Genomic DNA, 14,904 nt, shown 5'->3' with positions numbered 1-14,904 from the left:
AACAAACCTCTGGCGGTAACTTCTCTAAGAGGTAATCAACATCTGTCTTATCTTTTCCTAACAGGCTATTAACATAATTCTTACCTTTTCCTAAATGATGTAAGCAGCAAGCGTCTCTGTCAGCTGAGAACTGATATGCAAATATACCGTGACAATACAACACAATGCCACAGGACTCCGATGATGCACAAATGGCAAAATCCCAGTTTCTACAAAGTGGCTTCATCTAGCATGGTATGAAAACCGAAGCAAAGAGCTCTTCTTTTTTGTAACTTTAGTTAACATATATATTCTAGGTATATATATATATATATATATTCTCTTTCTCACATATATAAAGGTTGAGTCTCTAAAACATAATGAATCTTAGTGTTGAAAAGAAGCAGGTTACAAGGAGACGGGTGTCGTGTCATCAGCCTTCTGAACTTGCACATCTCAAAAAGTCTCTTTTGACTGGTTCACTTTGAAAGAACCCTGTGGTGGCCATGGGCTGATTTGTAAGCCAGTTCTCCTTTCCTTTCTAGAAAATGCTCCTTCTTCTGCTCTAGGCACATTGGTTTAGTGGGAGGGAAGAGAAGACGGACAAGAGTCATGACCCACTCGAGGGCAGAGTCCTGTTCCAGGGTTTTCCAAACTGGAACCAGAGAAAGAAATTTAGTGTTTCTCTGGGGATGAAGCTAGGAATCCCAGTTTCACTACTTTTATCTGCGCGACCTTGGGCAAATTACCTAAACTTTCTATCTCTTAGTTTCCTGGTCTGTAAAATAGGGACAATGATAGTATTTACCTGATAGGGGTGCTGTGAAGTTTAATGAGTTAATACATCTAAAATGCTTAGAAGTGTGCTTGGCACGTAAGAAGTCTGCAATAAATTTTGTGGGAAGTGAGAGCTGCCAACATCTGTGTTCCTTGCCTATTGGAGAAAGATCTAAGAACAGCGACAGGTAGAGAGCAGCAGAAGAAAGGAAGGTAGAAATAGTCCGCAGGGGCTTCTGAGTGCCTGGATTTACTGTTCCCAGGTTCATGATTTCCTGGCACTGTTAGATCTCCCATAGATTTCTGCTTTTGCCTAAAAGTTTGCTTTTTTCGTTTTCAGTTTTTTGTTTTGTTTTCGCTTTTGTTTTTACTTGGAGCCTACTTTTAACTTCTAACTCTTTTAAATATGTCAGTATCCCAAGTGGGTTTCTCATAGGCAACAAATAGTTGGATCTTGCTTTTTTTAGCCTGTGACCATAACGATATCAACTACCTAATTATTCTTTTATACTAAATTGGTATATGAGCTTGCATGCATACTCCTTCATTTGATCAGAAGACCAAGGCTCAGAATATTAACTGGTTTGCTAAAGAACTTGAGCTTAGCCTAGTGCAGCTAAGACTAGAACCCCAGGGCTAGAAATGCCATTTGTTCTTGTGTTTTCCCAGCAACATAGTCATTCTAAAAGAAAAGATGCCAGGACCTTGAAAAGCAAAAGTTACTAGGTAGAAACCAGTGGCAAGGTTTCCAAGAGGGGTTTACTTCCATCAGGAAGAAAGTTGCCTGTCATTTTGACTCTCCAGCTCTGTTCCACCCTCGGGAGAGTAATCCTTACTCTTCACTGCTGGCTTCTACTCGCTAACTTTTGCATTACTGGACCCAACACACCTGTGGAGCAAAGATCAAGTCATGTTCATTGTGGGGCGTGTGGAGAGTTTTTTGGTGCTGCTTATATTTCTGCCATATCCATCACTGCCCAGCGATCTCAGATATGCCCAGCAGGGATTCCACCACAGGAGAAATTACAAAACGTTCTCCAGGACTGTTCAAGAAGCTAGCTATAGTTGAAATTGCCCTTGACCTGCATATTAAAACCATCCAGAAAGATTCTGGCATTTCAAACTCTTGCTCCGTGGCTAACACTTCTGTGAGAATGATAATATTTTCATTTTCTTTCCCCACTCGTGTTCATTGAGCACCTGCTATACACCATGCATATTCCAGGCATCAGGATACAGGAGTGAACAGGACAGATATGGTGCCTGTCCTCAATGACTAGCTTAAGGCCCTATTTTGATACATATTTAATGAATTACAGTTCACTGGGATGTGTATTGAGCACCTACACAGTGCCAGGCACTGGTTTAACTGTGGGAGTAGAGTAGTGGGCAAACAGTCCCCTCTTCTCACCAAGGGATATCGGTGATAAGCCAACACAGCACTGCCCTCCCCCCCACCCCCCACCCCCCATCCCTGTGTTCCTCTCCTCCCCATGCCACCCAAGCCCTTGGAAGACTTCCTAGCTATAAGAGTTGAAATGAAATAATTCCCTTCCAGGGTTTACATGGTTACCAAAGGTTTTTTACTAGGCAAGGGGGGAGCACTCTGAGAACATTTAGTCCAATTCCTTCATGTTATGTTTGTAAAATCAGAGATTCAAATAGGTTGTAACTTGGCCCTAAGTCATTACTGCATGATGCAGCCAACACGAGGACCTAGGTTGCCTGATTCCCATCCTTGAATTCATTCTACTTGGTCCACTGCTTGTGTGAAAACAGCCGATGATAGCTTTATTTGCCATAAGTGATCAATGATTGACCTTTAAAGTAAGAATAGACTTTTTCTTCAAATGGAAAAGTGTTTTTGACCAAAAATTAATGAAGTATAAAAAAGATAGACTGGAAGTCCGCAGAAACATCGTCTCTAGGCAATATTAATGATCAAAACTTAAAACTTGAAAATCATCACGATTTAGATCGCCCTTTATAATTGATACTTGGTTGTAGAAAGAAAGTTTAGAGAACACATATACACAGGAATTAGGTCATTGCCAATAAAAGATCATGCCTGGTTTTAAAAATTTGTAACCCAGTGTTTTGGGGTTTGGAAAGATGTTATTTATTGTTTGTATATTTATCTACTCGTTTAAAGAATTTTCAACTCGCAGGGAATGCAGAGTTGGTATAGAAATCCCTGGAGTGTCCTTATAGCCACCTAGAATTACAACAGCAGCAAGAATCTAGCATCCTAAGTGCTAACTTGGAATGTGTAGAGGAAAGAAGGGCTAATAGAAGGTAAGAGATCAGATACACGTTTCAGGTTTCAGCTTTGTTTTAGTGACATCTGCGAAACCATTCTCAGCAGAGATTTGCCTGTCTTGGGAGATGGATAATAAATAGAGCAAATCAGAGTGATTGCGGAGCTGAGCTGTTGAATGACAAATAAGAGTGTGTGTGGTAGAAGTGTAGCATATGAATGTTCAGGAGACACTATCTTCTTCTCTGAACACTAAAATATCTTTGCACTTGGCATCCTATTCTTTTCAAGCCATTGACTGCATTTATGTTGCAAGACAGAGAATATGGCAAAAGCAACAGTTTTTAGTAATTTAACTTTTACACATACAATGTTTAAGGGTTTAGTTGAAATATAATAAGATGCACTCATCTTGTACCAGTGAATTTTGCCACATGTATATACCTGCACAGCCCCTACGCTATGGAGACTAAAACATATCCACCACCCTGCAAAGTTTCCTGGCAGGTCTTTGCATTCAATTCACTTGCTCCAGTCAGTTGCTGTTCTAACAATATAGTGTAGTCTTGCCTGATCTAATATTTTTTATAAATTGAATCAAACATGGACTCCTTTTTTTTTTTTTTTTTTTGGCCTGGCTTCTTACATGTGGCATAACATTTTTGAGACTCATCTATGTTTTGTTAATAGTTTATTCCTTTTCATTGCTAAGTAGAATTCTACATGAAACCTATTCACTTGATGTTCATTCAGGTGTTTTCTAATTTGGGGCCATTATGAATAAAACTGATATTCTTGTAGAAGACTGCTATAAAGCTGCTATTCTTCTTGTAGAAGACCATTCTTTTAGACATCTTTTCAGGGATGTGTCTCTCTTTTGAAGAAATATGCAAGAGTGGAATTTCTGGGCTACCGGGTAGATACGTAACTTGATTTTTGCAAATTGCCATAATTTCCAAGTGGTTGTGTTATTTCACATTCTGGCCAGCAGTGTATGAGGATTCCATTTGCTCTCTCTCCATCCTATCAACTTCTGTCTTGGCCAGGTTTTTGTTTCTTTCTTTTGCCCTTCTGGTGGTTGGGTAGTACCACTCAGCATCTTCATGGTAACTAATAATTCTGATCCTCTTTTCTTATAGACATACTCACATTCTTCTGTGAAGTGTTTAAGTTTTTTCTCAATTTCTATTAGGTTGTTTTTTTTTTTTTTAAGATATTTTAATTTGATGAAGTCCAGTTGTCTTTTTTATTCTTTTATGGTTCCTGTTTTTGATAGCCTAAGAAATCTTTACCTACCCTACCATTTGCACAAGTGCCCTCTTTTTTTTTCTTCCGTGTCCAAGCCCATTTATTTGGTGTCCGCACACTAGGTCTCTATCACCAGCCTCGACTTCTCCACCTGCAGTGCCACTCCAGAGCCCGGGAAACCTGTCACTTGCAGCACACTGATGTCGTGCGTGGTCCAGGAGCTTCTCCCCGTTCACGGGGTCTGCCACATCCTGCTGAATCAGCTTCTGCTCACACTCCCAGGTGGCCACGGTCCCAGAAGGCCAGGGCAAAGGCGTGAGGCATGGTACCTCTCAGGCTGTCTCGGGTCAGTCCACACACGCAGCGCTCACAGCGCGGGAAAAACCGAACCCCACGTGGTCCAAGGAGCAGGCGAACAGCGAGGAGCGCATGCGCGCCAGGTCTGACATGCGCTGTGGCTCTCCGGACCTGGGGCAGGTCGTCGTGCGTGAGGGCTTCTCCAGCTTGGTGGCCTTGGATTGGGGGGAGGGGGGGCGTCAGTGACAGGATCCAGAAGCTGGGCAGTGCTTTGCCCTTGTGCTTGCCTGCGGGGCATGCAGTGGCCCCGGGCCAGGCATCCTCTGGGCCTATCCCCCCAGGCGGCCTTGGACATGAAAAGTTGAGGAGTTGGCGCATGATGGCTGCCTCCTTCTGCAGGAAGCCCTGCATCTTCTGCACCACAGCCACTGCTGCTTTTTCTGCCCCTCGCGTCGGGCACCCTGCTACTTCTCATAGGCCTTCAGCTTCCGGGGGCGAAATCCTTCTGGTGTGAAGTGAACCCCAGGACTGCCTCGCGCTCACACAGGTAGCTTTCTGGGGTGACGGCCGGTCGTAGGCAGGGCTGCACAGAGAGGCGGGGGCAGCCGAGGTCCTTGAGGGCGTGCGGGCTCAGTGGAATGTTCTGGGTCCCGCAGCTGGGGCCGCTGGGGCTTTCTCATGGTAGGTGTAGGCAGTCCCCACCCTGCAGTTCTTGCCATACTGCGTCTTCCTCACAAACGACTGCTCATGTCTTCGTTGCTTCTTCAACTGTGTTTATACTGTGTTTTCTTTTAGGAAGTTTATGCCTTTATGTTTACGTAGATGATCTACCCCAAATTATTATTTGTGTACTAGTGTGAAACAGGAGTCAAGGTTCATGTTTTCCAATACTTATTCAGTTATTTCAACTCCATTTGTTGAAAAGACTTATTTCTTTAATGAATGGCTTTGGTGCCGTTGTTGAAATTATTTTTGAACATGTGAGTCTATTTCTGGACTCTGTTTTTACACCAGTACCACTCTGTCTTAAATACTGTAGAGTACAATGAGTCGAGATCAGAGTTCTTTTTCAATATTGGTTCGGCTGATCTAGGACCTTGGCATCTCCATATAAGTTTTAGAATGAGCTTGCCAGTACCTACAAAGAAGCTGCTGGGATTAACTTTGAGATTGTGTTGAACCTGCAGATTTGGGGAAAACTGACATATTAAAAATATGGTCTTCCAATCCATGAACATGTTATATGTGTCCATTTATTCAGAGCTTTAAAATAAAATTTCTTTCTGCAATTCCTTGTAGTTTCAGCATACAGGTCTTACACTTGTTTTGTTAAATTTATTCCTAAGTTAAATTCTTTATATCCTTATGAATGGTATTATTTTTAAATTTTATTCTAATTATTTATACCTATTATGTAGAGGTACAATAGACTTTTTAAAAAAATATTTTATTATGTTATGTTAGTCACAATACAGTACATCATTAGTTTTTGATGTAGTGTTCCATGATTCATTGTTTGCGTATAACACCCAGTGCTCCATGCAGTACGTACCCTCCTTAATACCCATCACCAGGCTAACCCATCCCCCCACCCCCCTCCCCTGTAGAACCCTCAGTTTGTTTCTCGGAGTCCATAGTCTCTCATGGTTCGTCTCTCCCTCCGATTTCCCCACCTTCAGTTTCCCTTCCTTCTCCTAATGTCCTCCATGCTCTTCCTTATGTTCCACAAATAAGTGAAACCATGTGATAATTGACTTTCTCTGCTTGACTTATTTCACTTAGCGTAATCTCCTCCAGTCCCATCCATGTTGATGTAAAAGTCGGGTATTCATCCTTTCTGATGGCTGAGTCATATTCCATTGTATATATGGACCACATCTTCTTTATCCATTCATCTGTTGAAGGGCATCTCGGCTCTTTCCACAGTTTGGCTATTGCGGACATTGCTGCTGTGAACATTGGGGTGCATATGGCCCTTCTTTTCACTACATCTGTGTCTTTGGGGTAAATACCCACTAGTGCAATTGCTGGGTCATAGGATAGCTCTATTTTTAATTTTTTGAGGCACCTCCATACTGTTTTCCAAAGTGGCTATACCAACTTGCATTCCCACCGACAGTGTAAGAGGGTTCCCCTTTTTCCACAACCTCTCCAACATTTGTTGTTTCTTGCCTTGTCAATTTTTGCCATTCTAACTGGTGTAAGGTGGTATCAAAATCAGTGTGATTTTGATTTGAATTTCCCTGATAGCTAATAATGATGAACATTTTTTCATATGTCTGTTAGCCATTTGTATGTCTTCTTTGGAGAAGTGTCTGTTCATGTCTTCTGCCCATTTTTTGACTTGATTATTCGTCTTTTGGGTGTTGAGTTTGAGAAGTTCTTTATAGAGCTTGGATATCAGCCCTTTGTTTGTAGTGTCATTTGCAAATATCTTCTGCCAGTCTGTGGGTGCCTCTTTGTTTTGTTGACTGTTTCCTTTGCTGTGCAGAAGCTTTTTATCTTGATGAAATCCCAAAAGTTCATTTTTGCTTTTGTTTCACAGCCTTTGGAGATGTATCTTGAAAGAAGTTGCTGTGGCTGATGTCAGAGAGGTTATTGCCTATCTTCTCCTCTAGGATTTTGATGGATTCCTGTCTCACATTGAGGTCTTTCATCCATTTTGAGTTTATCTTTGTGTATGGTGTTAGAGAATGGTCAAGTTTCATTCTTCTGTATATAGCTGTCCAATTTTCCCAGCACCATTTATTGAAGAGACTTTTTTCCATTGCATATTTTTTCCTGCTTTGTCGAACATTATTATTATTATTATTTTAATATTTTATTTATTTGACAGAGACACAGCAAGAGAGGGAACACAAGCAGGGGGAGTGGGAGAGGGAGAAGCAGGCCTCCCATGGAGCAGGGAGCCCAATGTGGGGCTCGATCCCAGGAGCCTGGGATCATGACCTGAGCCGAAGGCAGATGCCTAGCGACTGAGCCACCCAGGCACCCCTGTCGAACATTATTTGACCATAGAGTTGAGGGTCCATATCTGGGCTCTCTGTTCTGTTCCATTGGTCTATATGTCTGTTTTTATGCCAGCACCGTGCTGTCTTGGTGATCACGGCTTTGTAATATAGCTTGAAATCAGGCAGTGTGATGCCCCCAGCTTTGTTTTTCTTTTTCAGCATTTCATTGGTGATTCAGGGTCTTTTCTGATCATACAGACTTTAGGATTGTTTGTTCCATCGCTTTGAAAAATGTCATTGGAATTTTGATTGGGATGGCGTTGAAGGTATAGATTGCTCTGGGCAGGATAGACATTTTAACAATGTTTATTCTTCCAATCCATGAGCATGGAATGTTTTTCCATCATTTTGTGTCTTCTTTAATTTCTTTCATGAGTGTTCTGTAGTTCCTAGAGTATAGATCCTTTACCTCTTTGGTTAGGTTTATTCCGAGGTATCTTACGGTTTTTGGTGCTATTGTAAATGGAATTGATTCTCTAATTTCTCTTTCTACAGTTGCATTGTTAGTGTATAAGAAAGCAGCTGATTTCTGTGCATTGATTTTGTATCCTGCCACATTACAGAATTGCTGTATGAGCTCTAGTAATTTGGGGGTGGAGTGTCTTGGATTTTCCACATAAAGTATCATGTCATCTGTGGAGAGAGAGAGTTTGACTTCTTCTTTGCCAATTTGAATTCCTTTTATTTCTTTTTGTTGTCTGATTGTTGTTGCTAGGACTTCTAGTACTATGCTGAACAATAGTGGTGAGAGTGGACATCCTTATCATGTTCCTGATCTTAAGGGAAAGGCTCTCAGCTTTGCGCCATCAATGATGATACTCGCGGTGGATTTTTCATAGATGAATTTTATGAACTTGAGGAATGTTCCGTCTATCCCTATACTCTGAAGAGTTTTAATCAGGAAAGGATGCTGTATTTTGTCAAATGCTTTTTCTGCATCAGTTGAGAGGACCATGTGGTTTTTCTCCTCTTATTAATGTGTTCTGTCACATTGATTGATTTGTGACTGTTGAACCACACTTGCATCCCTGGGATAAATCCCACTTGGTTGTGATGGATGATCCTTTTAATGTATTGTTGGATCCTATTAGCTAGGATTTTGTTGAGGATTTTGGAATCCATATTCATCAGGGATATCGGTCTGAAATTCTGCTTTTTGAGGAGGTGTTTGCCTGGTTTGGGGATTAAGGTAGTGCTGGCCTCATAGAATGAGTCTGGAAGCTTTCCTTCTGTTTCTATTTTTTGAAACAGCTTCAGGAGAATATGTATTATTTCTTCTTTGAATGTTTGGTAGAATTCCCCAGGGAATCCATCAGGCCCTAGACTCTTGTTTTTTTGGGAGGTTTTTGATCACTGCTTCAATCTCGTTACTGGTTATTGGCCTATTCAGGTTGTCAATTTCTTCCTGCTTCAGTCTTTTTTTTTTTTTTTTTTAAAGATTTTATTTATTTATTTGTTTGACAGAGAGAGGGGGAACACATGCAGGGGGAGTGGGAGAGGGAGAAGCAGGCTCCCCGCTGAGCAGGGAGCTTGACGCTGGGCTCGATCTCAGGACCCTGGGATCATGACCTGAGCCGGAGGCAGATGCTTAATGACTGAGCCACCCAGGCGCCCCCAACTTCCTGCTTCAGTCTTGGTAGTTTATAGGTTTCCAGGAAGGCATCGATTTCTTCCAGGTTGCTTAATTTATTGGCATATAGTTGTTGATAATAATTTCTAATAATTGTTTCTATTTCCCTGGTGTTAGTCGTGATCTCTCCCCTTTCATTCATAATTTTATTAATTTGGGTCCTTTCTCTTTTCTTTTGGCTAAGTCTGGCCAGTGGTTTATCAATCTTATTAATTCTTTGAAAGAACCAGCTTCTAGTTTCCTTGATCTGATCTACTGTGTTTCTGGTTTCTAATTCATTGATCTCTGCTCTAGTCTTAATTGTTTCTCTTCTAATGCATGGCTTAGGCATTGTTTGTCGCTTTTTCTCCAGTTCTTTAAGGTGTAAAGTTAGTGGGTGAATTTGGGACTTTTCTGTTTTTTTGAGTGAGTCTTGGATGGCTATGTATTTCCCCCTTAGGACCGACTTTGAAGTATCCCATAGGTTTTGGACCGATGTGTTTTCGTTCGCATTGGTTTCCATGAATTCTTTAAGTTCTTCTTTGATTTCCCAAACATTCTTGAGCAGAATGGTCTTTACCTTCCAAGTGTTTGAACTTCTTCCAAATTTTTTCTTGTGATTGAGTTCCAGTTTTAAAGCATTATGGTTTGAGAAATATGCAGGGAATAATCTCAGTCTTTTGGTATCGGTTGAGACCTGATTTGTGACCCAGTATGTGGTCTATTCTGGAGAAAGTCCCATGTGTGCTCGAGAAGAATGAGTTTCTGTTGTTTTAGGGTGGAGTGTTCTGTATGTATCTATGAGGTCCATCTGGTCCAGTGTGTCATTCAAAGCTCTTGTTTCTTTGTTGATTTTCTGCTTAGATGATCTGTTCATTGCTGAGAGTGGAATATTGAGGTCTCCTACAATTAACGTATTATTGTCAATATGACTCTTTATTTTGGTTAACAGTTGGCTTATGTAGGTGGCTGCTCCCATGTTGGGGGCATAGATATTTACAATTGTTAGATCTTCTTGTTGGATAGACCCTTTAAGAATGATATAGTGTCCTTCTGTGTCTCTAACTACAGTCTTTAGCTTAAAATCTAATTTGTCTGATACAAAAATAAGAAGCAAGAATACCAGCTTTCTTTTGAGGTCCATTGGCATGGAAGATGGATTTCCATCCCTTCACTTTCAGTCTGGATGTATCTTTAGGTTCAAAATGAGTCTCTTGTAGACAGCATATGGATGGGTCCTTTTTATCCAATCTGCAACTCTGTGCCGTTTTATGGGAGCATTTAGGCCATTCACATTGAGAGATTATTGAAAGATATGAATTTATTGTCATCATGTTGCCTGTGAAGTCCTTGTTTCTATACATTGTCTCTATAAATTTCTGTTCTGTATCACTCTTAGGGTCTTTCTCCTTTTATAGAACCCCCCTTAATATTTCTTGCAGGGCCGGCTTAGTGGTCACATATTCTTTCAGTTTCTGCTGGTCTTGGAAGCTCTGCATCTCTCCATCCATTCTAAATGACAGCCTTGCCGGATAAAGTATTCTTGGCTGCATGTTCTTCTCATTTAGTGCCCTGAATATGTCTTTCCAGGCCTTTCTGGCTTGCCAGGTCTCTGTGGATAGGTCTGACATTATTCTGATGTTCCTCCCTCTGTAAGTAAGGAATCTCTTCCCCTTAACTGCCCCTAAGATGGTTTCCTTGGTTCTAAGATTTGCGAGTTTTACTATTACATGCGGGGCATTGGTCTGTTTTCCTTGATCTTGGGAGGGTTCCTCTCTGCCTCTAGAACACGAATGTTTGTTTCATTCGCCAGATTAGGGAAGTTTTCAGCTACAGTTTGCTCAAATATATCTTCTAGTCCTCTCTCTCTCTCTCCAGTCCCTCAGGGATCCCAATAATTCTGACATTGGAATGTTTCATGGTGTCGCTATTTCTCTAATTCTGTTTTCATGGATTATAAGCTGTTTTTTCCCAGGCCTCCTCATTTTCCTTCTTTTCTTTCAATTTGTCTTCTAGGTTACTAATTCATTCTTCTGCCTCATTTACCCTAGCTGTTAGAGTATCTAGATTAGATTGGATCTCATTGGTAACATTTTTAAGTTCTGCCAGTTCAGTTTTCATTTCTGCCCTTAGAGACTCTATGATGCCATTAATCAATTTCTCCATTCTAGCTATCATCTTCATAACTGTTACCCTGAAGTTCATTTTCGACATCTTGGTTATATCTGAATCCATTTGTAAATCTGTGGCAGAAGTCACAATCTGAGTCTTTCCTATTTTGGGGGTTCCTCCTCCTAGTCATCTGTTGAAGGGTAAGTCCAAATTATTGACCACAACCCAAGTAAGATGCACCTGTTTTGTAGTCCTACAACCTTAGGGTTGTAGGCCTCCTGTTCTCCCCGCCTGTCTTCTGGGAGAGGGGCCTGCCACACTGTTACTCAGGCAACCCTGTTTGGGCAGAGTTGCCCTGCTCCCTGTGGTGGCGGATGGCCTCGTGAAAACCAGTTTTGGGGGGATTTTGTTCTCTGGCGGCTTTCCACATCTCTTGCGAGAGTCCGAGCAGAAGAGACCGTTTCCCACCCTCTGCCCCAGAGCAGAGAGACCGCAGTCTGTTCTTCAGCGAGCTCTCCAGGCCACACTGTCTCCGTTTCTGTCTGTGCTGCTATAAGCTGCAGCGTCCTGGATTCTGTGCCCCTCGGCAGCACTCCCAGTCCTGCCTCCAGGTCAGGGCTCGTCTCTGCCCTTTGTTCTTCTAAAACCACTAGCCTCCCCCAGTTTGCACGCCCGGCCCCGCCGCTCCTGGTTTCAGTCTGGGGGGCTGCCCTAAAGTCCTTTCCCCGCCGCTACCAGTCTGCAAGTCTGTGCCCCGTCCCCAGCACGGGAGGCTTTCACCCACCGGTGGTGCAGGATCCAAACGGCTCCCTCCCCCTTCCGTTTATCTTCTGATAGGTGCCTGCAGAATCACAGCTCCCGCTACATACCGTGAAACCAACTGCCGGCGATATTCTGTTTGTAGAGATCCAGATCTATCTTCTTACATCTCAGGCTGATTTCGTGGGTGCTCATAGTGGTCTGGTAGATATCCAGCTCAATTCAAGGACCAGTTGGTATAGGGTCCCCTACTCCGCCATCTTTTTTTCTCTACAATAGACTTTTGTATATTGACCTCATATCATGCAAGGTTCACTTATTTGTAGTGGTTGGTTTATGGACTCCTTATGTACATCATCATGTCATCTGTGAGTAATCATGACTTTATTCTATCTTCTAATCTTAATGCCTTTCATTTATTTTCCTTACCTTACTGTATTAAGATGTCCAGTACAATTTGAAGAGAAGTGTACTTCAATTAGAGAAGTACTTGCCCTGGCTTTGGAGGAAAGGATTTTGAAGGGTAGCAGAATATGCCACTTTGATATATTGATTATTTTGAGCTGTAGACACTTGAAAAACAGCACATGCAAGGAGATGCTTTCTCTGAACTCCCCTTATCTGCCTAAAGACAAATCCTCCAAAAGGAATTCAGTTGACATAAATGCCGTCTTTGGGGAGTTTCTTCAACCAGGAAAGATGGAGTCTTATAACAGGAGAGGAGACTAGAGTCAACACCACACCCAGATAAACTCTGCCCCAAACTGAAATCCTACCATCTATTCTTCTGAGCATGCATCCACCTTTCCTAAAAATCATTTACATCCCCCTAACAGGCCTATATCACGCCTCCTTTTCACTTATTAAGATGGTATATAAATCTAAATTCTGAGAAACCTCAGAGAGCTGCTCATTTTTCCTTAAGTATCTCCCACATGTACATGTTAATAAACTTCTGTTTATTTTTCTCTTGATAATCTTTTTTATTACAGATGTCTCAGACAAGAACTCAGAAGAATAGAGGGAAAATCATTTCGCTCCCTTATACCATTTTTTATGATTTTGTAGATTGTCATCGAGGTCCTTTACAAGATTGAAGAAGTCCTATCTATTCCTGTTTGCTAAGGAATTTCATTATTCTGTACGAGAATGCATTTTTTTCCAAATGATTTTTCTGTCTCTGTGGAAATTATCCTATGATTTTTCCTTTATTCTCATATTTGGTGTGTTACTATGCCAAATTACATTGATTTTTTGAATGTTTAAATAATCTTGGAGCCTTCAGATAAATCTCACATGGTGATGATGTATTATCTTTTAAAAATATTTCTGGATTCTTTGTGCCAATATTTTATTGAGAATGTTTGCATCTTTTCTTGTAATGTCCTTGTTAAGTTTTGGTGTCAGGATTATGCTGACCATAAGAAATGGGTTGGAAACTGTTCCTTCCTCTTCAGTTCTCTAACTCTGGTTTTAATTCACCAGTAAAATCATTTGGGTCTGAAGTTTTCCTTGTGGAAAGATCTGTTTGTTTGATTAATTGATTTTGATTCCACATTTAATTTCTTTATTAGGTATAGGACTGTTCTGGTTTTCTGTTTCTTCTGAGTCCGTCTTTGTGAGTTGTGTTGTTTGAGGAATTTTTCCAATTCAGCTAAAATGTCCAGTTCATCAACATGAAGTTTTTCATTATATCCTTTAAAAGCCAGTAGGATCATAGTAATACCCCCTCTTCATTCCTGATATTGGTAATTTGTGTCTACTCTGTTCTTTTCTTGTTTGGTCTAACTAAAGGTTTTTAATTTAATTGATCTTTTCTCTTCTGTTAATTCCATTTTCTGTTTCATTGATTTTTGCTCTTATTTTTAATGTGTGCTTTCTTCAACTAACTTTGAGTTTCTTCTGTTCCTTTTTTTTTAAAAAAACTTAAAATGAAAACTTAGATTGTTAAAACTTACCATTTTTAAAAAAATGTGGGCATTTCATGCTATAATTTTCATTTCAAGCACTGTTTTAATTGTATCCCCCCAAATTTTGATATATTGCATCTTTGCTTTCATTTATTTCAGAGTATTTTCTAATTTCTCTTGTGATTTGTTCTTTGACTTATGTGGATTATTTAGAAATGTCTTGCTTAATTTTTTAATATCCTGCCATTTTCTAGATATCTTATTACTATTAGTTTCTAGTTTAATACTATCATGAGTAGAGAACATAATTTTTGATCCTTTGAAATTTATTAAGACTTACTTTATGACCCAGCATGTAGTCTGTCTTGGAGAATGTTTCAAGTAGGTCTGAAAAGATTTTCCAGGTATTAGGTATAATGTTCTGTTAAATATCAGTTAGATCAGGGTGGTTGTTATTGCTGCTAAAATCTGTTATATTCTTACTGGTTTTTCTGCCTAAGTGTTCTGTTAATTACTGAGATGGAAGAGGTTTTAAAATATCCAATCAAGGGGCACCTGGATGGCTCAGTTGGTAAAGTGTTCGACTTTTGATTTTGGCTCAGTCATGATCTCAGTGTTGTGAGATCAAGCCCTGTGTTGGGCTCTGTGCTAAGTGGGGAGTCTGCTTGAGATTCTCTCCCTTCCTCTCCCTCTGCGCCACCCACTCCCCGCTCATGTGCTCTCTCTCCAAAAAATGAATAAATAGAAACAAAAAAATAAGCTACCTAATTGCAGTTGTGTAATTATTTCTTTCTCCCTTTAGATCTGCAAATTTCTGTTTATACCTCTCTTATTAGATACATAGGCACATAGAGTTTTTATATCTTCTTAATGAATTCAGCCTTTCATTATTATTAAGTACCCCTCCCATTGTCTTAAATCCTATAATGTTTGGTATTAATATAG

At 40.6% G+C, this 14,904-nt stretch overlaps 1 pseudogene; it reads right to left on the bottom strand.

The window, feature by feature from the left end:
• Positions 1 to 4,379: 4,379 nt before the first annotated feature.
• Positions 4,380 to 14,904, bottom strand: part of LOC113920683 — a 73,623-nt pseudogene continuing 63,098 nt past the window's right edge.

The sequence above is a fragment of the Zalophus californianus genome, chromosome 15 (genome assembly GCF_009762305.2).
Source record: "Zalophus californianus isolate mZalCal1 chromosome 15, mZalCal1.pri.v2, whole genome shotgun sequence".
Lineage (NCBI taxonomy): Eukaryota > Metazoa > Chordata > Mammalia > Carnivora > Otariidae > Zalophus > Zalophus californianus.
Note: the sequence above shows the minus strand (reverse complement) of the source record. Positions and strands in the feature narration are given on the sequence as shown.